Source organism: Papio anubis, chromosome 18 (assembly GCF_008728515.1).
Source record: "Papio anubis isolate 15944 chromosome 18, Panubis1.0, whole genome shotgun sequence".
In the NCBI taxonomy this organism is placed as follows: Eukaryota; Metazoa; Chordata; class Mammalia; order Primates; family Cercopithecidae; genus Papio; species Papio anubis.
In genome coordinates this window covers 37,824,782-37,850,435 of record NC_044993.1, presented here as the reverse complement: position 1 = coordinate 37,850,435, position 25,654 = coordinate 37,824,782, and the positions used below count along the sequence as shown (strand labels likewise).

At 38.2% G+C, this 25,654-nt stretch overlaps 1 non-coding gene across 1 annotated transcript in view; it reads right to left on the bottom strand.

The window, feature by feature from the left end:
• Positions 1–25,654, bottom strand: part of LOC101005024 — a 66,235-nt gene that overhangs the window by 6,200 nt on the left and 34,381 nt on the right. Inside the window, exons 3-4 of the transcript XR_002519233.2 lie at positions 22,926–23,000; positions 9,292–9,435 (exon numbers count right to left, since the gene is read on the bottom strand). This is a non-coding gene — a transcript (uncharacterized LOC101005024). The remainder of the gene's footprint in view (positions 1–9,291; positions 9,436–22,925; positions 23,001–25,654) is intronic.

Below are 25,654 nucleotides of genomic sequence, written 5' to 3'. Positions count from 1 at the left end.
AAAACAATGGCAGGGCCCCAGTGGAAGTTGCTGTGAAAACCATAGCCCTGGGCACCATGTTCATCCTCCCCCACCCCCATCCCATGCATTCATCTCTGTCTTCTTTTTCAAATTTGATTTTAAATATTTACAGCATCATACATCTTCCCCCACCAGATATTACTAATGAACTGTTATTGTCTGCAAAACCTCCCAGATGAGTGATGGCCAACTTAAAAAGAGCATCAATGTTTTATTCGTGAAATAGAAGCCAGAAACAGAAAATGCTTATGCACTTTTAGGTCTTTGATCATTATTATTATTGATACTCCAGTACAGAGGAAGCACTAGGGCAATTAGCAAAATCAAACAGAACTGAAGATTCTATATAGCAGCAATAAAAATTATATAAATATGTAAATGCTTACAAACGTTTACATTAATAAGTAGGGCACATTTCAAGGAAATGTAAATGTTCAACCTATACATTTCAAGAAAAATGTGGAATACTAAATGCCTTTCCTGAGGGTGAATACCTCATTGGCAAAGAAGAAGTTCCAGATACTGCACTGTCCTGCCAGAGAGAGGGCTGTGCCACTATCAATTTGTATTTCTGGATTGCAATGAAATTTCAGAGACCCTCATGGTCATTAACATCAGCTGTCTGGAGTTGACTTGCGTTCTGTCCCCATCTACCCTGCCTTTCTTCTCTTACTGTTTGTTCACAATGTGAACCCCAGATGGAGGTTCCTCTTCTGATTCTGGCAGGCAGTCTGGTTTAGCAGACAGCAGAGAGTGCCTCTCAGTGACTGGTTTCTGAGAGCCACAGAAATTAGAGTTCAAATCTTAGTTGGCCTTTCCAGCTGTGTGACTTGGAGCATACTAGTTAGTCTCTCTGAATCTCAGTTTCTTTATCTTTTAGGTGGAGATAAGAATACCAACCTAAGCTAATGCAGACCACATGCTTAGTGTGGTGACTGGTGCCTCACAAGTGCTCAGTATGAGTGACTATTCCCTGCCCAGCATGCAGTAAACGAGCACAATTTCTACAGACTCTGCAGGCTCTGCTTATGGGAGGACCTGCATTTTTAAATGGTTTGTCTTTGCCCCGTGAATCTGTGATCCCAGGTGTCCCAGCCTCGATGAGATCATGGCATTCAAGTAAGCTAGAAAATTCTCATCACCACAGATTTAAGGCTTTTACTGGGAATAGTTTCCTTCTAGGTTGATAGGGAGTGGCTGAGAGCCCATGCCCACCACTCAGCCTCCTTCAAGTGGCAGCCAGCACAACTTCTCCACATGTCATTTTGCTAAGTGGGAATTCAGGAGGATGAAGACCGTACTGGGAAAATGAAGCAATGGAGAAACACTAGAGGGTGGGAGTCAAACACTTGGGTTTCCCTCCCAGACCCACCATTCATGGCTATGTGACCTTAGGATAATATAAGATAGCCAGGGTCTCTAAGAGTGTGAATCTGGCACCTAAAAGTCCTGGTCTAGAAATTTGGCTTTACTACAGCCTTATCTGTGTGTCTTAGGGAGAAAGGCCTATCCTTTCTTGACCTCCGTTTCCTCATCTGTAAAAGTTCAAAATACCTGGTATATGGAGAATGCTCTGGACAGCACCAGACTCATAGGAAGTGCTCATAGCCATTATTGCTTGAGTCTGGTTTCCTCGTCTGTATAATAGGATGGTCATCTCTTGCCCTGCCTACCTCAGAGGCCTCCAGAGAAACTCATCATAGGCTAGCTCTTCATAGGATGAAATCATCTGCAGCCTCAAATAATGATTGATGTTCTTACTGTTTCTGCAGCAGATTCTAGATGACCACTTGAAAGATCATGCTTCAAATTAGCACTCACCAATTACAATACAGAAAGAACACGCATATGTGATTTCATTTAATGTGTCCTAGTTGAGGTCACTACCCAAGTTATGGAAACTGATCATCTTCTGCCCTCGTGACAAGTTCATATCTCTCTATTCTTCCATTTTGCTGCAATTTTCTGAAACAAGAGGCCCAGTCCTCTTCAGAGGGTAGAATCTTCAGCTAGACCTTGGGAACCGCAAAGCAGAAATAGAGGCATCCTGGGAAAGGGGCAGCTTTCTCCTGGGATGGGGTAGGAGAGAAAGGTGGGTGATATTCCCAGTGCTACTGTGCCCTTCCTTCCAAGTTAGGCTGAATATAAAGCAGCTTGGATTCAGTCACCAAGCTTAACGGTGTGGGTGACAGAATAATTTAATGTCTTCTCCAGGAGGGCTAAGTAAACCCCAGCATAGACTTTTCACAATCATTGTTCAGACAGAGCCTGAATGCCCCTGGCTGTTGAGCATGTCATGGGACACAGGAGGTTGGCTATTTGCTGGATGCTCTCAGCAACTAAGAAATTTCCACCCTTCTCTGATTTTTTTCTAAGTCTACCTTGAGACTGAGTCACTTATCTCTGTGTCCCCTAAAACAGAGCACAGTATGTGGCACATATGCATAAAACAAGTGTTTGTTGGTTGAAGAAATAAATGCATGTACTGGGGGGGATGAGTATGGGAGAAAGGATGAATGGATTGATGACTCGTAGGCAGAAAGCAACAAAAATAAAAAGAGAACATACTGAAATGTCTTGGAATGTAGTCTAGAGGCAGTGCTCCTGGATTGCAGGTCATGTACTAAGCTAACTGCAAGGAGCCCTGCAGTATTTCGCTTCACATGTGTGCCAATTCTATAGAAGCTCCAGCAACCCAGATATAAATGCTGCCATGCACCCCTGGTCCATCTGTGTTCCAAGAATCTGAGGCAGAATCAGATGCTGGGAGTAGGATGAGAGGCACAGGATGCATTGCTGACTATCACTTTCCAGCCCCAAGCCCCAGGCTCCTTCTTTTTTGCCCTCCTATCCTTACTGCTGCACAAGTGACTCACCTGTATTGGACCTCCAGGCAAGGCAGAGTCATAGAAGCCCACTCTGTCGCAAAGATGGGAAAATGAAATAATAAATGGGGGCTTTGAAGGGAGAACATAAAGAGGATGAGAGGAATTGTAGCCTCCACATGACATCCCTGTTCCAGCTGTACCTCCAAGGAGCCCCAGGACCCACTTCCTCTTTCCACTCTTCTCACTAAGCTTTGGCTAAGTCAATTTCCATTTGCAGCAAAGGATGCTTGAGTAACCCAAGGCACAATGTTCCCTCCTTTTATCTGTGTAATCCTCAGGGTTCAAAGCAATCTCTAATAAGCTAGCTATTGGTGCTCTTTTCTCCTTGGAGAGAAAATAAGTAAATCTCATAAAGATATTTGCCTTCTAAACACCTGATCTACTCCTTTCTCTGAAAGTATTTGGCCCAAAAATGTCTTTCTCAGGGAGCTGGATAAATGGAGTTTGCTAAGGACCTAGATGCCAGGAGAGAGAATTATGGAGGTGATGATTAGCATGTTTCCTCATCCATGAGACACTTTGTGTCTCTAAGAGATGGTTAACAGGCATCTAGATCTCCACAGTGGGTTAGAAAATCAAAGGTTCTCAACCATCACCACCACATACCCCAGTGAACCAGCTACCCTGGTAACTAGATACAAATTCTGCCACAATCTCTTTGGGGTTTAATTTTCACGGGGCTCTGGTTACAAATCATCAAAGAAATTTGAACCAGTGGCAGTGCACATACAGTTAATTGAGTCATTTTTTCCCAGGATGTCAGCTTTTGTTGCTATTTCTATTCTGAAACACTGACTCACACTGTTAATTTAAACTGTGTGTGTAACCGTGGAGATTTCATTACCTTTGGCATTCTTTTTTATTCTGTCCTAGAAAATCTAATTTCAGAAAAGAGAGAAGGTAAAAGTCACTTCCACCCGCTGCACTCGAATCTTTCACATACACAAAAGTTTCCACTGGTCTACTGGAAGAAATCCCCATTGGTGCCATTTTCTACCTTGTTGCCTAATGAAATAAGAAAGGTGTGGCTCTGAGAGATGCCCTCCAATGTGCCATTCCAGAGCCAACTCTGCAGCAACCTTAACTCTGATCTGTGGTTTACCAGCCCGTAAGAGAAGAAAAGTGAACCAGATGATCTTGAAGGAAATTTCCAGCTTTGACATTCCAGAAAAATTGCTCCATGGTAGCCTTTTCCTGAGTGTACATCACAGAATACTCGTTTACTCCTTCATCAGGCCATTCAAAAGGTATTTACTGAACACCTCTTTTGGCACCACGGGGTGTCTAGACACTTGTAAACTGCAATGGTAAAGAGCATGATTCTGGTGTCAGAGGCTTGTGTCTGAGCCCTGGCTTCACATCACTTACTAGCTGTGTGAAACTGGACAAGTTCTGTGCCTCAATTTTCTTATCTATAAAATGCAGTAATCATCGTATCTGCCTCATAGGGTTATTGTAAATATGAATGAGTTAGTCCATTTATTGTAAATATGAAAGAGTCATGTGCCAAAGTACTTAGAACTATGGCTGGCCTGCAATAGGTGTTGTTTTTGTTGTTATAACGCTGGTGAGCAAAAGCCAGCGAAGTCACTCTCTTCATAGCGCTTACAGTCTTATATGGGAGACAGATATTTATCAAACATTCATTCAAACAAAGATAAAATGCAATTATGGCAAATTTTATACATGTATATGTTGCTATAAGAGCTTAAAATATGGATATTTTGACCCAGTTAAGGAAGGTTTCCCTAAGCGTGAGCTTAGATGCAGAGAATAATACAGGAGTTACTTCAAGGAATGGAGGGTATATTATATTTTAAATATGGGCAATATTGAAAAAAATAAAAGAATAAAAGGAAAGGCATTTCAGGCAGAGGAATCAGCTTGTTTAAAGGCCTATGGAGGAAGGAAGCAGGTGCAATGCACTGATGCTGATTGTGTGTCCTCCTGTGTATCTAGGTACATGCTAGGATTGCATGTTCCTGCCTCTGTGAATGTGGATGTGAACATGTGACTTTTTCCGCCCAATGGAATGTGAACAAACATTTGTGTGTATGCACACCATGCCTGCGTGGAAGCCTCAAGAGCTAGCATGCAATTGGCCATGCTTTCTTCTAGTGCATGCACCCTCCTGCAGGCTGCCACTGCTAATACACACTGGATACATACTGTAAGCAATAAATGAGCCTTTTTGCTTTTAAGATGCTGTGATTTGGGGGTTGCTTTTTGCTGCAGCTTAACCTACCATATCCTGATTCATAGAGAAGGTCAATAAAACTGGCAATAAGAGAGTAAAGGGAATTAAGGGGTAAGGTAAGATAGGGCAGTGTTTAGGGTCAACAGTAAAAAGATTTTGTTTGTCAAGTTAAGGAGAGGTGATGCCATCCTAAGAGCAAAGGCAAGTTACTAAAGGGTCTGAAATGTAGAGAAAAGATGGAAAGAGGGCAAAGAGTGGGGAAGCAAGAATAAATAGACCTGGGGAGTCAACTGCATGGCCCAGGCAAGGGATCATGATACTTGTGCTATAGTGGTGGTAGCAGAGACGGGAAGTAGTGGACATCTTTGAGATCTATTTGGGAGGTTGGAATTGATGGGACTTTGGTGATGGACTATGAGTAGTGAAACAGGAGGAGGCTTCCATATTGCTGGCTTGTCCAACTGGACAAATGATGGGGCCACTTATTGAGATGGCTCATAATAAACAAGGAGCCAAAAGCAGGGTTTCAATTAGTAAAACTTTCTCGTGTCCAAGAACGGTTTCCGGCAGAAGGCTTATAGCAACATTAATTCATCAGCAAGAAAAAAATTAGCTCTAACTGATAGTGCAGGTATTTCTAAAAATAATCCCAAGTGCTCTATCATGCAAGCAAAGAATGTGCTTCAGAAAAAGAGTTTCTTCCCCCACCACCCAAAGGAAAACATCCAGAAAAAACCTGTCATTATTCCTGTCATTTTTGCAGAGGTAGGGGATTTTTCCTCATGATAGATTATGATAAACATATCATGCCTATTAAGAGTTCAAAAAGGGAAATAAAACTTGTTTGTTCTATTTGACTTTATTGAAAGTAGTAGAAGCGACACAAACTTTGAGTCAGAGGAGCCTGTGTTTGAACCCGAGATTTTCCACTTACTAGCTGCGTGAACTCAGGTCAGTTATCACATTTCCACACACCCCAGTTCACTCATCTGTACTACTAACACAGATAATTAATGTTAACCTCTTACTGGAGGGATTATCTGATAGAGATATTAACAGGGGGTTTGTAATAGAGGTGTGAGACCTGGATAAGACTATTCACTTCTCTTCCCTTTGAAGATCTTGTTCAAAGAATTCTAAACAGAAGAAACAGTAGCTAATTGGGATTATGACTCCTGCTTCAATTCCTTCATATAGATGTTACAACTGGGTTGAACAACGTTGCTTAAGCCAAAAAACTAAAGTAGGGCTCTGGCTTTCTGCTTTTGCTTTGAATCTGAGGTGGCTAGTAGTCACAGATAGCAGAGAGGAATGGAAAGAGAGAGAGTGTGGCCAGTCCTGATTGGGAGGCTGGCTCTTTCCAGATGTTCCTGCCTTGTGCAGACAGAGCATGCAAGAGAATGGTTGTATTTCCCTTTGATCCTTACCTAGGTGAGTCTGTTACCAGTAGCACATGGGCCAGTAACGTTAATAATATCTACTGGTTAATCTAATAGCTAAGATGATTTTGAAATGGCATTGAGTACAAATAATTTTTCTCAAATCCCTGAGGCAACGGTAATATAAAATGAAAATATCAGGGATTTCTGCTGGTGAATACAATCACAGGTACCATTAGTACCATTACAGCTTGTTATGTACATTCATAATAGAAGATTACAATTCTAATAGGTAGAAGTTAGCAGAGGTACTTTTTTTTTTTTTTCGCATCCAAGTTTATTCCCCTACCCTACTGGGATTCTACCCAGGTACCTACCCTCTTCCCCACCCCACCAGTGTTTAGCGCCTGCAGAAGTCTTTTTTGTTTGTTTTTTGATTTTTTTTTTTGAGATGGAGTCTCAGTCTGTCACCAAGGCCGGAGTACAGCGGCACCATCTTGACTCACTGCAACCTCCGCCTCCCGGGTTCAAGGGATTCTCCTGCCTCAGCCACCCAAGTAGCTGGGATTACAGGCACCAGCCACTACGCTCAGCTAATTTTTTGTATTTTTAGTAGAGACGGAGTTTCAACATGTTGACCAGGCTGGTCTCGAACTCCTGACCTCGTGATTCACCCGCCTCAGCCTCCCAAAGTGTTGGGATTACAGGCGTGAGCCACCGAGCCTGGCCCAATTTTTAAAAAATGTAATAGTTTTATTCAGGTGTAATTAACATACCATACAATTCGTCCACTTAAAGCGTATAACTCAGAGGTTTTAGTGCCTTTCAGAGAGGTGTGCAACTGTCACCACAACTTTAGAACATCTTTATCATCCCCAAATGAAACCTCATTCCTGTGGCAGTCACTTCCTCCCCACTTTCACCCAGACCTAGGCAACAACTAATCTACAATTTTGCTATTCTGGACATTTTATATAAATAAAATCATACAGGCCTGACATGGTGGTTCACACCTGTAATCCCAGCACTTTGAGAGGCTGAGGTGGGCGAATCGCTGGAGGTCAGGAGTTCGAGATCAGCCTGGCCAGCATGGCGAAACCTGTCTCTACTAAAAATATAAAAATTAACCAGGCATGGTGGCAGACACCTGTAATCCCAGCTACTCAGGAGGCTGAGGCAGGAGAATCACTTGAACCCAAGAAGTGGAGCTAAGATCGCACCATTGCACTCCAGCTTGGGTGACAGAGTGAGAAACCATCTCAAAAAAAAAAATAAAATAAAATTATGCAATATGTGGTCTTCTATAATTGGCTTTTTACACATAGTGTGTTTTCAGGCTTCATTCATGTTGTAGCATATATCAGTGCTTCATTTCTCTTTTTTTGCTGAATAATATTCTGTTATATAAATACAACAATTTGGTTTATTCATTCATCTGTTGCTAGACATCTGAGATGTTTCTGGTTTTGGCTATTATGAATAATGCTGTTATAAATATTGGTGTACGAGTTTTTGTGTGGACATAAGTTTCTCTTGGGTCTGTATCTAAGAGTGGGATTTCTGGGTCATGTGGTAACTCCATGTTTAACTTTTGAATAGTGATTCAAATATTTAAAGTGACTGTACCATTAGTTATTCAAATATTCAAATAAAGTGACTGTACCATTTTACATTTCCACCAGCAGTATATGAGACCTTCAATTCTCCACAACAAATCTAACACTTGTTTTACCTATCTTTTTATTAAACCCGTCTTAGTGGGTGTGAAGTGGTATCTTATCATGGTTTTGAAGAGCATTTCTCTGATAGCTAATGATGCTGCACATCTTTTTATGCACTTATTGGCCATTTGTTTGTCTTCTTTGGAGAAGTATATATTCAAGTTCTTTGCCCATTCTTAAATTGGACTGTCTTTTTATTATGGATTTGTGTATGTTCTTTATATATTCTAACATAATTTTTAATCAGATATTTGATTTTCAACTATTCTCACATTCTGTGGATGTCTTTTAACTTTTTTGATAGTGGATTTAATTTTGATGAAGTCTAATTCATCTATTTTCTTTTGTTCCTTGTGCTTTTAGTAACATAGCTAAGAAAGCTTTGCTTAATCCCAGATCATGAAGATTTACTTCTTTATTTTCTTCTAGCAGTTTTATAATTTTCACTCTTATGTTTATATATTGAGTTACTTTCGGTATATAGTATAAGGGTCAAATTTTATTCTTTTATTGGTGAATATCCAGTTTTCCCAGCACAATTCATTGAAAATACTGTTTTTCCCCATTAAGTTATCTTGGTACCCTGATCAAAAATCAATTGACTATAAATGTGAAGGTTTATTTCTTTATTTAAGACTTTGTTTTTTTTCTAGCTTTATTGAGGTTTCATTGACAAATAAAATTGCATGTATTTAAGGTATACAATATAATATTTTGATATATGTATACATTATGTAATTATTACACAAATCAAGCTAATTAGCATACCCACCATCCCACAGTCTCTCGTGGTTATCTTTTATATAGTAAGAACACTTAAGATCTACTCTCTTAGCAAATCTCCAGTATACAGTAAGTATATATTATTAATTATAGTCATCGTGGTGTGCATTAGGTATCTCGAACTTTTTCATCTTGTAACTGAAAATTTGTACCCTTTGAACAGCATTTCCTCATTTCTCCCACTCCTTTGCCCTTGGTAACCACCATTCTACTCTCTTCCTACGAGCTCATTAAAAAAAAAAATTCATATAAGTGAGATCATGCAGTGTCTTTCTGTGTCTGCATGTCCTCATTTCACTTACCATAATGTCCTCCAGCTTCATCATGTTGCAAATGTCAAGGTTTCCTTCTTTTTCAAGCCTGCGTAATACACCACATTTTCTTTATCTCTTTTTCCAGTGAAAGATGCCTTGGTTGCTTCCATATCATAGTTATTGCAAATAAAACTGCAATGAACATGGAAGTGCAAATACCTCTTTGACATACTGATTTCAATTCCTTTGGATATATACCCAGACACAAATAAATTATTGCTGGATCATATGGTATTCTATTTTTAGTTTTCTGAGAATCCTCTATCCTGTTTTCCATGATGGCTGTACTAATTTACATTCCCACCAACAGTACACAAGGGCTCCTTTTTCTTTGCATTGTAACCAACACTTTACCTTTTGACTTTCTGATAATAGTCATCCTAACAGGTATGAGATGATATCTTAGTGAGATTTTAATTTGCATTTCCCTGATGATTAGTGATGCTGAGCACCTTTTCATATACCTACTAGTCATTCGTACGTCCTCTTAGGAAAAAATGTCTCTCCATGTTCTTTCTCATTTTAAAATTGAGTTATCTGGAATTTTGCTGTTGAATTGCTTGAATCTCTTATATATTTTGGATATTAACTCTTATGGGATATACAGTTTTCAAATATTTTCATCCATCACATAGGTTACCTTTTCATTTTGTTTATTGTTTCCTTTGCTGTGCAGAAACTTTTTAATTTCATTTAGTCCCTCTTGTTTTTGTTTCCTGTGATTTTTGTGTCATATCCAAAAAATAGCATTACCAAGACCGATATCAAGGAGATTTCCCCCGTGTTTTCTTCTAAGAATCTTACATTTAAGTCTTTAATTTATTTTGAGTTGAATTTTGTTTATGATGTCAGATAATGGTCCAATTTCATTCTTCTGCATGGGGACGTCTAGTTTTCCCAACAACATTTATTGAACAGACTATCCCTTTCCCACTGTGTGTTCTTGGTGCTTTCTCAAAGAGTAATTGACTATATATGCCTGGGTTTATTGTTAGGTTCTCTATTTTGTTCTATTGGTCTGTGTGTCCATTTTAATGCCAGTATCATACTGTTTTGATTACTATAGGTTTGTAATATAATTTGAAATCATTATGTGTGAAGACTCCAGCTTTGTTCTTTATGCACAAGATTACTTTAGCTATTCAGGGTCTTTGTGGTTCCATACAAATTTTAGAATCTTTTTGTTTTTTTCTATTTCTGTGAACAGGGATTGAATTGAATCCATAGACCACTTTAGGTAGCATGGTCATTTTGACAATATCAATTCTTCAAATCCATGAATACAGACTACTTTTTCATTTATTTATGTCTTCTTCAACTTTCTGCATCAACGTTTTACTGTTTCCAGTGCATAGATTTTTCACTTGTTAAATTTATTCATAAGTATTTTATTTTCTTTGATGCTATCATAAATGGGATTGTTTTCTTAACTTCTTTTTCAGTTCTTTGTCTTGTTCCTGATCTTAGATAAAAGTTTTCAGGTTTTCACTGTTGACTACGATGTTGGCTGTGGTCTTGTCACATATGGCCTTTATTATCTTGGGGTTCACTCTTTTTATACCTAAATTATTGGGAGTTTTTACATATGCAGATAGAACCATCCTTGTATCCCAGGAACAGATCCCACTTGGTCATGGAATGTTATCCTTTTAATATGCTGTTGAATATGGTTTGCTATTATTTTGATGAGGATACTTTGCATCTATGCTCATCAGGGATATTGGTCTGTAATTTTTTTTGTAGCGCCCTTACAAACCTAGAGTAATGTTAGCTTGATAACATACATTTGAAAATATTCCCTCCTCTTCAATTTTTTTTGGAAGAGTTTGAGAAGAATTGGTAGTAGTTCTTGTTCAAATGTTTGGTTGAATTTATCAGTGAAGACATCTGGTCCTGAGATTTTCTATGTTGGGAGATTTTTTATTATTGATTCAATTTTCTTAGATTTTTAAAAAATATTCCTTTATTCTTAATGTATGCATTTGTTGCTACAAAATTCCTTTTTTGAACTGCTTCTGCTGCCTCTTATAAGTTTTGGTAAGTAGTATTTCCATTTTTGTTTCTCTCAAGATATTTTTTATTTTGCTTTTGGTTTCTTCTTGGACCCATTGGTTGTTTGAGAGCGTGTTAATTGATATCTACATATTTGTTAATTTTTCAGTTTTCCTCCTGTTATTGATTTCTAGCTTCATACTACTGTGGTCAGAAAAGATATTTGATATGATTTCAATATTCTTAAAATTTTTGAGACTTATCTTGTGGCCTACATGTGATAGAACCTGGAGAATGTTCCCAGTATACTTGAGAAGAATGTATATTCTGTTTCTGTTGGTTGTCATGTGTGTATGTCTGCTAGGGCCATTTGGCCTAAAGTGCCATTCAAATCTAATACTTCCTTATTGATTTGCTGTCTGGATGATCGACCCATCATTGAAACTGGGATATTGAAGTCTCCTAGTGTTATTGTATTGCTGTTTATTTATCCCTTTATATCCTTTAATATTCGCTTTATGTAATTATATGTTCCTATGTTTGGTACACATATATGTGTAATTATTATATCATCTTGATAAATTGACATCTTTATTATTATATAATGACCTTCTTTGGTTCCTTTTACAGTTTTTACTTAAAGAATATTTTGTCTGACATAGGTATCCTGCTCTCTGTTGCCATTTGCATAGATATCATTTTCCATCCCTTCACTTTCAGCCTGTTGTGTCCTTAAAGTTGCAGTAAGTTGCTGAGGCAACTTATAGTTGGTTCTTGTTTTTCTTATCTATTTAGCCTTTTTATATCTTTGGATTAGAGAATTTAATCCATTTATATTTAAAGTAGTTGTTGATAGTTAAAGACTTACTATTCTAATTTTGTTCATTGTTTTCTTGCTATTTTGTCATTTCTTTGTTTCTTTCTTCTTTTACTCTGTATTTTTGTAATTTGATGACTTTTATGTCACAGTATGCTTTTATTCCATTATGCTTTATGTATCTACTATAGGTTTATGATTTATGGCTATCATAAGGCTTACGTAAAACATCTTACAGTTATAACAGTTTATTTTATGCTTAAAACAACTTAACTTTGATCACATACAAAAACTCTACACTTTTACTTCCCCTTCTACATTTTATGCTTTTGATGTCACAAATTTCACATTTCTAAATTGTATATTCATTAACAAATTATTGTAACTGTAGGATTTTTAAATAATATTGTCCTTTCGCTTCTTATTTTTTGAGACAAGGTCTCAGTCTTTCTCCTGGGCCGGAGTGCAGTGGCACAATCATAGCTCACTGCAGCCTCAAACTCTTGCGCTCAGCCACCCACCCTTTAACTTTTATACTAGGTTAAAAGCAATTTACATACCACTATTACAGTATTAGAGTATTCTGATTTTGACTACATACATACCTTTGCCAGTGAGTTTTATATTTTCTTATGTATTCATGTTACTAATTGGTATACTTTCAGTTCAGCTTGAAGAACTCCCTTTTAGTGTTTCAGGTCTAGTGGTGATAAACCCTCTGAGATATTATCTGTGAAAGTTTCTATCTCTCCTTCATTTCTGAAGGACATCTTTTCTGGGTAAAGCATTCATCCTTGACAGGTTTTTGTTGTTGTTGTTTGTTTGTTTTTCTCTTTCAGCACTTTGAATATATCATCCAACTCTCTCGGCCTGCAAGGTTTCTGCTGACAAATCTGACGCTAGCCTGTTGGAGGTTCCCTTGCATGTGACAAGCCTCTTTCCTCTTACTATTTTCAAAATTAATTGTTTTTGCTTTTTGATAGTTTGGTTATAATGTGTTCTTTTTACATTTAACTTGTTTAGAAATCTTTACGCTTCATATAACTAAACGTATATATTTCATGCCCAAATTAGAAAAGTTTTATCATCATTTTTTCAAATAAATGTCTGCTTCTTTCTCTTTCTCTTTTCCATCTAGAACTCACATAATATATATTAGTTCTTTTTATGGTATTCCATTATCCTATAGACTATTTTTTTATTTTTCTTTGTTCTTTTTTATTTTTTTTCTCCTCTGACTGGATAATTTTAAGTGACCTGTCTTCAGTTTCACAGATTCTTTTTTTTTTTAGCTTGATCAAGCCTGCTGTTTATGCTATTTATCGCATTTTTTATTTTATTCATTGTATTCTTTAGCTCCAGAATTTCTGTTGTTCTTTTTTTATATAATGACATCTCTTTGTTGAACTTACAATTTTGTTCATGTAGTTTCCTTATTTCCTTCAGTTTTTTATAAAAACTATTATTTTTAAGTCTTTGTTAGGCTATTTGCAGATCTCCATTTCTTTGGGGTCAGCCACTGGTTATTGTGTTCCTTTTGTGATGCCATGTTTCCTTGATTTTTTTCATGTTTCTTTTTTTCTTTTCTTTTCTTTCTTTCTTGTTTTTTGTTTGTTTGTTTGTTTGTTTTTTGAGATGGAGTCTCACTCTTGTCACCCAGGCTAGAGTGCAGTGTCATGATCTTGGCTCACTGCAACCTCCACCTCCTGGTTTCAAGAGCTTCTCCTGCCTCAGCCTCCCAAGTAGCTGGGATTATAGGTGCCCACCACCATGCCCAGCTAATTTTTGTAATTTTAGTAGAGACAGGGTTTCACCACATTGGGCAGGCTGGTTTCGAATTCCTGGGATTACAAGTGTGAGCCACTGCACCTGGCCAATTTTTTTCATATTTCTTAAAATCTTGTATTGCTGTATTCTCATTTAAAGGAGTCATCTCCTCCAGTCTCTACTGACTAGGTTTTAGAAAAGAAACAACTTCATCAGCCAACATGGCTAGGAATTCTTAGGTCCTCTAAGATATTTTCTATGGATGAACATGCTCCACACTTCTCTTTTAGATGGTAGTTCTTAAGATTGTATGCCTTCTCTTGATGCTAAAAAATCATGCCAGGGTCTAAGAGTCTCCTGTTTGTTTTTCCTAAAGAAGTGCCCTGAAATGCTCAATTTTGTATGCATTTTCCAAATCCCACAGAGTCAATCTGGCTGCCTGTATGTGTCCACAAGATATCTGAAAAAGCTGACACTTGCCTTCTGTAGGGGTGCATGCAGGGGGCTGGCCACAGGGGGAAGGCGTGTTTGAGACACATGGAGCATTGGGAGTCTTTGTGGGTCAGTTGGCAGGGTTGGCCAGCTAAACATTCTAAGAGACTGGTGAGCAAGCTTCCTGATGGAGTCTGTGGTACACTGCCCTTGGTTGACTTCTGAGCCCTGGTTGCATTGAAAACCTGCCTCTCTTCTCTATTGCTAACCTCTCTCAATCACTCAGCCATTCCAATCCCCTTAGCATTCTGGGTGGGGCAAGAAATAAATGGATCTTTGGGCACAGTGTCCTGCAGAGCTGAGGAAGCTAGATGCTTACTCACTGCACTCTAACTTTCCTCCCTGGGAATAACTGCCTGCTGAGGGGGTGTTTCTTAGCACTGATCTGTGCAGCCTTGGGAGAGGTGATACAGTTAAAGTAAAACTGTTTTTCTTATGCTCTTTAATATATCTATTCTTGGAGCTTTTTGCTTTAATAGTGTGCTACACTTCTCCACTGGACTCCTGTACTCCCACAAATGTACTCTTTTTCATGAATGGTGGTCAAAAATCTTTCTATACGAAGATAACTGAGAAAACTTATATTTCACCATTTTGCTGACATTCCTCTATTTAAAGAAGCCAATTTTATCTTCACAACAGTCTTATGAAGTAAGCACCATTATTTTTCTCATTTTCCAGACAAGAAAACTGGTTTAGAAATGGTAAGTTATTTGTTAAATATCAAATACCCAGAAAGAGGTGAAGCTGGAATTAGAACCTATGCATGTGTCACTACAAGCCTTGTGCAGCCTGAGATTCAGCAATAGCCTTGATTCTGGCTATTCAGCCAATCAATAGACTTAGGCTTGATTTCTTTCAGAACAGAATTCTTCCATATGACATGCAGGTAGAGGAGTTCAGCCTATCAATATTTCAAGGTACTTAATGTCCTAGAAATATTCAAATGCTGTTGACACCTTGAAAGGTATTTAAGCATGTTTCAGTGGGGAACTAAAACCTCATAAGAGCATTACTTTCTCATTGCCAACCTCAGTGTTAGCCCTTAACTGCATTTAGCTGTCCAGTGCCAATAGACATAAAAGCCCCAAAAATTTCAGCAGCAGAAACTTCCCTCTTCTCCAGGTGCCTATCCTCAGGTTAATGGCAAACACATTTTTAAACTGGCACTTTCAAGGACTCCTCTTCTTGATTTGCTATTTGAAAAATCAAAATATTGTAAACTTTCAAAGGTTACTTTTCTGATGGCAAGCACAGAGATTAATGGATTTTTTTAAAATTTTTTTTTGTTGTTGTTTGAGATCTAAAGGATATTTTACATCCCTGAGAAATTCCAAGTTGCCCTCCAAGCTCTTATCTGACATCTAACCAATCTTTAAGTTTGACTAGGCTTATCCAGGATATAACTACAGATTGTTCATTGTCAGAGGAAAGATTTTTGCCCCCAGAAGCATATATGTATGTCTCTCAGAGGATGCTAGAGGATAAATGATCAATGAGAGAGAGCTCTGTGCTCATTCACAAATGCCGGTGCATACTTTTTCTCCAGCTGACTGCCAGATTTCTCTCAAAGTTAAAGAAGAAAGGAAAGTTATAAATTCTCAATTTACTCGGAGCATGGCTAAACAGGGATCATAAAAATATACTGATAAAATGACACCAAATTCCCAAATATCTGTGATATTCTTGTTTCTGTTCTTGAATTATTATTAATGTTATGCATGTCTTAATTTCCTATGGCATATAAAAGCATAATTGTTTTTATCATGGGGTCATAATTATCCATTGTCACATTGCCTTAGTTTATCCCATTAGCTCTTACCACACCTAGGAGATAATAAAGTAAGAAATGTTAACAAGACTAGGAAAATTGTGCTTGCTTATTCTAAGATGAAAGGAAGAAAAGAAATGTTCATTACATTGAATATTTTCCAAGTAGACTCTTGCAGATGGTGCTCAGAATTGGGAGACACTGGAAAGTTAGGTATATTGAAGAGACTAAGGAATATAACACAGGTAAATCCTATAGCACAGTGCTTAACCATGGTAGGTCATGGTAATTAATTGTTTTCTTTTTGACTATATATAGAAAATAGTTGCCAGAGCTAAGCCAGTTTGATCTGACTTGTCCCAGTAAAAATAATTGTCAGGAGAGTTCTAAATTATTGGTGATGCCATGTTGCCTCCCTCCCAGGAGGTGTGCAGAACCACTTGGGGCCATATAGTTTCCTCCTAAACTATGTAACCTACAAGGAGATTCCACTGAGGGGTACTTCTTGGACCTTCTAAGCTCCAAAAGGTCAAGGACAAAGTATCTTTTTGCTCACCATTGCATCTTCCACAGCACCTGGCTCATAATAAGTGCTCAAAAATATTTTTTCAATTTAAGAATGTTGAGTATGGACATATCATATTGAACTGAACTGCTGGATCAGATGTCACAAGATAAACTATCTGCTTCACCATCATGTGCCTGGGAAATTTATGTTTGGGTTCTGGGACAGTCTCATTCTTCTTCAATTACATGGCAAGAAAGCATACCACTCATTCCTAGTTCTTAGAAGACCAAGAGTTCACTTCAAAAAGGAACTCTCCTTAGTGATGTTTACCGAGAATTCCACTGACATCACGCTTGATAAGACTCTCTGACAGCACAACTTCAAAAGATTTGATCATAAAATCCTCCAAAATTTGCAGACATTAAGCCCCTGACTCACTCAGGCAGTGGAAATGTAATTTCCACCATCTTGGCTCTTCCTCTTCTCCCTAACCTAGGGAAGGTTTGAGGAGTTGACTGGGAGTAAGTAATTTGAAGCTATTGACAGCATGGAAGAGAGAGGGAACAGAGGCATCTGGTTCTGTTATTTTCTGTCCATGCAGGAATTCTCTGAGACACCAGGCACCTTCTGCTTTTTGGCCATTGTTCCACATAGGTCTCGATTTTCCCTTTGACTCATGCCTCCTCTCAGGCTACTTAAGACATGCTTAATATTGTGAGATTTATTTTGCTTCTTCCATGACATTGGGGCATGGTTATCTCTGCAAGCCTGTTTCAGGCCCCTCTTTGAGTTATCCAAATCCTCCCCTCTGTGTCCTCCTTGACACTCACTTCCATTCCTAGCCCAAGGAAATTTTACCTAATCTAAGGAGAAGCTGACTCAATACACTTTTTCATAACATTTTGTCTTCACCTTGTTTCTCCCACATCCTAAAGACTTAGTCCCTTAAAATAAAAACCTAGAAGACATTCACTTTTCTTCTCTGCTTTACACTCTTTCATTTCCTCTCTTCTGTGGCTCCTTTTGGAGCAGAGAAAACCTAGCTTCTTGAATGAAGTGGGGTGATGTGTTTAGGGTGGACAGGGGGACAATAGAGGGAAACTGTGGTAGATTTTTTTTTTGAGAAGATGGCCACAGTAAACCTTTCCATCCCTTTACCCTGTCCCTCTGCAATGTGACTGCTGCTCCCCCAACAAGAGGTAGAATCCATTTTCCAACCCTTCTTGAATATGGGCTAACCCTTTGTTTTACTTTGACCAACAAAATGTAGAGGAATTGATATTGAGTGATTCTCAAGGCTAGACTTCAAAAGTCCTTTCAGCTTTCACTTTCATTCTCTTGGCATGCAGTGGGCATGATGTGAAAGAAGCCAAGCTAGTCTCCCTGGAGAAAAGAGAATGAGTGAAGAGAGAAACTCAGCTAATGGCCAGCACCAACTGCCTGATATGGGGTGAGGTCATCTTGGACTTCAGCCCAATTAAGCCACAAAATCACTGAAGACTTATGAGCTCACCCCAGGCAAGAACAACAGAAAACCCCATTGCTGAGCCCAGTCTATAATGCTTACCCACAATATTATGAGTAAACAAAATTACAGTTATTTAGGCCACTAAATTGTTGCACAATTTTTTTTTTACTTTCTTTTTTTTTTTTTTTTTTACTATACTTTAAGTCGTAGAGTACATGTGCACAACGTGCAGGTTTGTTACATATGTATACATGTGCATGTTGGTGTGTTGCACCCATTAACTCCTTATTTACATTAGGTATATCTCCTAATGCTATCCCTCCCCTCTACTCCCTCCCCACAATAGGACCCAGTGTGTGATGTTCCCCTTCCTGTGTCCAAGTGATCACATTGTTCAATTCCCACCTATAAGTGAGAACATGCGGTATTTGGTTTTCTGTTCTTGTGATAGTTTGCTGAGAATGATGGTTTCCAGCTGCATCCATGTCCCTACAAAGGACACGAACTCATCCTTTGTTATGGCTGCATAGTATTCCATGGTGTATAAATGCCACATTTTCTTAATTCAGTCTGTCACGCATGAACATTTGGGTTGATTCCAAGTCTTTGCTATTGTGAATAGTGACACAATAAACATACATGTGTATGTATATTTATAGCAGCATGACTTATAATCCTTTGGGTATATCTCCAGTAATGGGATGGCTGGGTCAAATGGTATTTCTAGTTCTAGATCCTTGAGGAATCGCCACACTGTTTTCCACAACAGTTGAACTAGTTTACAATCCCACCAATAGTGTAAAAGTGTTCCTATTTCTCCACATCCTCTCCAGCACCTGTTGTTTCCTGATTTTTTAATGATTGCCATTCTAACTGGTGTGAGATGGTATCTCATTGTGGTTTTGATTTGCATTTCTCTGATGGTGAGTGATAATGAGCATTTTTTCATGTATCTGTTGGCTGTATGACTGTCTTCTTTTGCGAAGTGTCTGTTCATATCCTTTGCTCACTTTTTGATGGGGTTGTTTTTCTCTTGTAAATTTGATTGAGTTCTTTATAGGTTCTGGATATTAGCCCTTTGTCAGATAAGTAGACCGCAAAAATTTTCTCCCATTCTGTAGGTTGCCTATTCACTCTGAGGGTAGTTTCTTTTGCTGTGCAGAAGCTCTTTAGTTTAATTAGATTCCATTTGTCAATTTTGGCTTTTGTTGCCGTTGCTTTTGGTGTTTTAGACATGAAGTCCTTGCTCATGCCTATGTCCTGAATGGTATTACCTAGGTTTTATTCTAGGGTTTTTATGGTTTTAGATCTAACATTTAAGTCTCTAATCCATCTTGAATTAATTTTCATGTAAGAAGTAAGGAAAGGATCCAGTTTCAGCTTTCTACTTATGGCTAGCCAATTTTCCCAGCACCATTTATTAAATAGGGAATCCTTTCCCCATTTCTTGTTTTTGTCAAGTTTGTCAAAGATCAGATGGCTGTAGATGTGTGGTATTATTTCTGAGAGCTCTGTTCTGTTCCATTGATCTATATCTCTGTTTTGGTACCAGTACCATGGTGTTTTGGTTACTGTAGCCTTGTAGTACAGTTTGAAGTCAGGTAGCGTGATGGCTCCAGCTTTGTTCTTTTGGCTTAGGATTGTCTTGGCAATTTGGGCTCCTTTTTGGTTCCATATGAACTTTAAAGCAATTTTTTCCAATTCTGTGAAGAAAGTCATTGGTAGCTTAATGGGGATGGTATTGAATCTATAAATTACCTTGGGCAGTATGGCCATTTTCACAATATTGATTCTTCCTATCTACGAGCATAGTATTTTCTTCCATTTTTTTGTGTCCTCTTTTATTTCACTGAGCAGTGGTTTGTAGTTCTCCTTGAAGAGGTCCTTTACATCCCTTGTAAGTTGGATTCCTAGGTATTTTATTCTCTTTGAAGCTATTGTGAATGGGAGTTCATTCATGATTTGGCTCTCTGTTGGTCTGTTACTGGTGTATAAGAATGCTTGTGATTTTTGCACATTGATTTTGTATCCTGAGACTTTGCTGAAGTTGCTTATCAGCTTAAGGAGATTTTGGGCTGAGACAATGGGGTTTTCTAAATATACAATCATGTCATCTGCAAACAGGGACAATTTGACTTCTTCTTTTCCTAACTGAATACCCTTTATTTCTTTCTCTTGCCTGATTGCCCTAGCCAGAACTTTCAACACTATGTTGAATAGGAGTGGTGAGAGAGGGCATCCCTGTCTTGTGCCAGTTTTCAAAGGGAATTTTTCCAGTTTTTGCCCATTCAGTATGATATTGGCTGTGGGTTTGTCATAAATAGCTCTTATTATTTTGAGATACGTTCCATCAATACCGAATTTATTGAGAGTTTTTAGCATGAAAGGCTGTTGAATTTTGTCAAAGGCCTTTTCTGCATCTATTGAGATAATCATGTGGTTTTTGTCTTTGGTTCTGTTTATATGCTGGATTACATTTATTGATTTGTGTATGTTGAACAAGCCTTGCATCCCAGGGATGAAGCCCACTTGATCATGGTGGATAAGCTTTTTGATGTGCTGCTGGATTCAGTTTGCCAGTATTTTATTGAGGATTTTTACATCGATATTCATCAGAGATATTGGTCTAAAATTCTCTTTCTTTGTTGTATCTTTGTCAGGCTTTGGTATCAGGATAATGTTAGCCTTATAAAATGAGTTAGGGAGGAGTCCCTCTTTTTCTAGTGATTGGAATAATTTCAGAAGGAATGGTACCAAGTCCTCCTTGTACCTCTGATAGAATTCGGCTGTGAATCCGTCTGGTCCTGGACTTTTTTTGGTTGCTGGACTATTAATTATTGCCTCAATTTCAGAGCCTGCTATTGGTCTATTTAGGGATTCAATTTCTTCCTGGTTTAGTCTTGGGAGAGTGTAAGTGTCCAGGAAATTATCCATTTCTTCTAGGTTTTCTAGTTTATTTGCATAGAGGTGTTTATATTATTCTCTGATGGTAGTTTGTATTTCTGTGGGGTCAGTGGTGATATCCCCTTTATCAATTTTTATTGCATCCATTTGATTCTTCTCTCTTTTCTTCTCTACTATTCTTGCTAGCGGTCTATCAATTTTGTTGATCTTTTCAAAAAACCAGTTCCTGGATTCATTGATTTTTTGGAGGGTTTTTTGTGTCCCTATCTCCTTCAGTTCTGCTCTGATCTTAGTTATTTCTTGCCTTCTGCTAGCTTTTGAATGTGTTTGCTCTTGCTTCTTTAGTTCTTTTAATTTTGATGCCAGGGTGTCAAGTTTAGATCTTTTCTGCTTTCTCTCGTGGTCATTTAGTGCTATAAATTTCCCTCTACACACTGCTTTAAATGTGTCCCAGAGATTCTGGTATGTTGTATCTTTGTTCTCATTGGTTTCAAAGAACATCTTTATTTCTGCCTTCATTTCATTATGTACCCAGTAGTCATTCAGGAGCAGGTTGTTCAGTTTCCATGTAGTTGAGTGGTTTTGATTGAGTTTCTTAGTCCTGCGTTCTAGTTTGATTGCACTGTGGTCTGAGAGACAGTTTGTTATAATTTCTGTTGTTTTACATTTGCTGAGGAGTGCTTTACTTCCAACTATGTGGTCAATTTTGGAATAAGTGCGATGTGGTGCTGAGAACAATGTGTATTCTGTTGATTTGGAGTGGAGAGTTCTGTAGATGTCTATTAGGTCCACTTGGTGCAGAGTTGAGTTCAATTCCTGGTTATCCTTGTTGACTTTCTGTCTCATAGGATCTGTCTATTTTTTTATGAGGCAAGATACTTGATAGAGACATAAACACCAGGAAGAAAAAAGTTGGGTAATGCCTCAATGTATTATTACAGTACAGCTGTGCCTTAAGTTTTATTTCCAGAGATTTCAGCATTTCCTAATGTCACACTTCTGGACTATATGTTAGGAAAATTTATAACATTTAGAACTGGGGTCTCCCCAAGGATAGTGGGGAAAAAGGCAGAGGGTGGAAATGGCAGGGATGACATAGAAGTAGCAATAGTTTCCGAGAAGTGTAGGGACTAATGGTCAACTCAGCAAGAATATAACTGATATGCCTATTATATGCCCATGCCCATGGTATTGGGATGCCAAAATAATCGCATTCATCAAAAATTTATAATCTACTTGGTGGTAGGGTGACAAACATTGAAACCAGTTTTCCTTCAAAACCAGAGTTACATCTTCTCAACTAATTGTGTATGTATGTTTCATGTTGAGAACATGTCCCTAGGGGTCTGTCTGACAGGGCATACACCGTCTCTTCTATCACTTTTGGTATATTACTATATCCCCCAGAGAAAGAGCTATCAGCAGGAAGCATTTAAAATACCTTCATTGAAATATACCCAATAATTTACTTTCTGTGTAACTTCTATTGATCATGAAAACTCTTATGTGATCTGTGTTAGGTCTGAGCTTCCTTGGTGATATTGATCAAGTAGATTCCTTTGTGAAAAGCTACATTGATTAGTTTCCTGACAAGCTGTTAAGGCCACTTGCAAAGCTGTCACTGGTGATACTTGCAATCGGAAGAGTGGGGCTCACCCATAATGTCTTTCTGAAGGGAGATTGAATGGAAGATAGATGAATGCAGACAACATTCTCTGTGCTGGGTGACAACTCAGTGATTCATCTCCCAGCTCCTTTTTCTATGGGGAGAAAATTAATATCCAGGCAGTGAACAATTCCTATACCAACAATGATTTGCATGTTTGCTGAAACATCCACATGAAACACAGAAGGCTAAGAAGAGACAGGTCAGGTCATTTTTAGCCACCTTGTTCAAGCATACCTTTGGCAAAGCCATGATCCTCTGCTCCTCCTCAGAATGGCAACTGCCCAAAACCCCACAGACAGAACTTAAAATCTGGATGGAAACAATAAATACGCTTTGTCATCAGAAATTCAATGTGAACATGGGAAAGGTTAGAACAATAGGCCTCAGTGCTTTTTGACAAAAGAACACCAGATCGTAAGCACAATGGACAGTTGGCAATGCTAATTTCTTTACAACTAAAATTAATTAATAACTTGTGCACCCAAAAGAGAACAAGAAGCTATATTTAAGTGCTGCCACATTACAAGAGCTAAGCGAGGGTCTCTAGTGTTGAGGGTACCTGGTAACAGAGTCTGACTCTAGCTGGGGCAGCTTTTCCCAAAACATGTGTTTTAGAATTTATTCCCCTGAAGTGGTCTTCAACAGGGTTCCATGATTGACTAGGTTCAAATAACATTTGAAATTCCTATTAGCTTATCTGAGAAATCCCAGATAAAAGAAGCCTCCTTGGCTTACATGGGGTAGATATTGGTTAAGCGAGTTGTCCCTTGGGTCTAACTGATAGAATCATTAACTCAGTCAATGATCATTTCTTTAACTCTGTGTTAAAATAGTTTAGGTTGCTCATCTAAAAAGAATGACTGAGGCCCTAATTCTGTCACCCACTAACAATGTGACCTTGGGCAAGCTAGGTGCTCCCTCTGAGCCCCTGTTTTGAGGATTAAATAAGAGAATATGTGTATAAGTTATTACTCACTTGAAGATAACACATTAACATTGATTATTAATTCTAAAAATGAACTTGTGCTTTCAAAGATGCCTATTTTAATATGTAGAATATTCCTGTTATTAAGGCAATGCCTCTATCTTTAAGAAGGGAGTGATTGTATAAGCTAGGATGCTTAACCAAAGATGGGACAAAGAAACAAAAAACAGATTGTACATCTAAGTAAAAACTGAAAATATTACAGAAAGGGATTATTTTCTTGTTGTTACCCAGCGGACAACAGATACAGCAAAAATGAAGTCAGAGATGATGAGTTAGTGGTTTTGTTTTTATCATGGGCTTGTTGACTGCTGTAATAGAGGAGACCATGGGAACACTTAATCTTCACCCAATAGGCAAGAGGCCTGAAATTTTCTTCTATGGGTCTGTAGAATTTTGTCTGACACCAACCATCGTGAACTCTACCTTCTGTTACACAAGCACCAGAGGCAGAAAGATCAAAAAGCAAACATTATTTCCCAATGGGCCCTCACCTAGGAAAGCAGTAACTTTTTCTTTTTCCTTTTTTTTTCAAAAAGAAGGTAATCATACAAATCAACAATTTCTATGATAAATTATCACAGAGAGTTGAGACTAGTAGTTAAATTCCAAATTTATAAAAACTATAAAGTAATTTTACAACCCCTATGCAGTACATAAACCTACTACTGTCCTGGGTAAGATCTGCTAAAAAGGCACCTCTGTGTCCACTCCGTAGCTGACAAATCTAAGATTAGTAGTTATTTATGCAAGGTCACATAGATGGTACCAGAACACTTAACTCAAACCTGTGTTATGGACCCACCAAGTCTAGTCCTTTTATTAATCTCTAAAAAGTATAGCAATAACTCAAATTCAGAAGGCAGCAGAAAGAAGAGAGGTTAAAAATTTGTCACAAAACTTCTGGGTTAGAGCCATCGTAACCCTCAGTGGATTAAGTGACAGGTGAGTCACCGGGGAAATGGAGAATCTATCTCAGGAGAAATAGAGGTAAAGTCACCACAATCCAAGACGAATAACTCTAGGATTCTCCTCTTCCAATTTGGACCTAAGAGTCTCTCCCTTCCCTGAAGTATCCCAGCTCTCGCCCAAATTGACTATGAGCAGAACACTACAACAGACTGTTCTCTGTACATATATGCAACTCCCAAAATATCTGACACCACAGTTTTCAAATAGAGAAATAATAGTTTTACTTGTCTACTTGTTTTATTTTTTAAAATCTTTTTGTCAGATGAAATTTTTTGTCAAGTTACAAAATTAACATGTGTCTACCACAATCTTTAAAACCAGTGAAATAATATAAAACCATGTAAAGAAAATGTTACTCATACTTCTACCCCCAACAAGAGTAACTAATATAGCAGTCTGGTGTCTTTCTACTTAAACTTTTTGTTTTTTTGTTTTGTTTTGTTTTGTTTTATTGAGGCAGAGTTTCACTCTGTCACCCAGGCTGGAGTGCAATGGCAGGATCTCAGCTTGTTGCAACTTCCGCTCCTCCGGGTTCAATCGATTCTCCTGCCTCAGTCTCCTGAGTGGCTGGGATTACAGGTGCCATCCACTGTGCCCAGATAATTTTTGTGGTTTTAGTGGAGATGGGGTTTCACCGTGATGGCCAGGCTGGTCTCGAACTCCTGACCTCAAGTAAATCCCAAAGTGCTGGGATTACAGGCATGAGCCACCACTCTCAGCCATATCTTTTTACATTAAAAAAAAAAATGATATAAGGGATTTGGAGTTGTTATTGTCATTTGATGCCTTTCTCACATGACAATGCAGTATCAACAGTCCTCTGGGTCAATAGAGAGAGGCTTATCCGTTTTAGGAAACATTTAATGTTCCATAAGAGGATTATACCAGACTTTATTCAGTAGCTCCCTCATTAATGTACATCCATGTGTTGTTTTTTTTTTTTTTTTTTTTGTATTTGCCTTGACAAATAATGTGATAAACATCCTTGTTTATTAAAGTCCAGCTG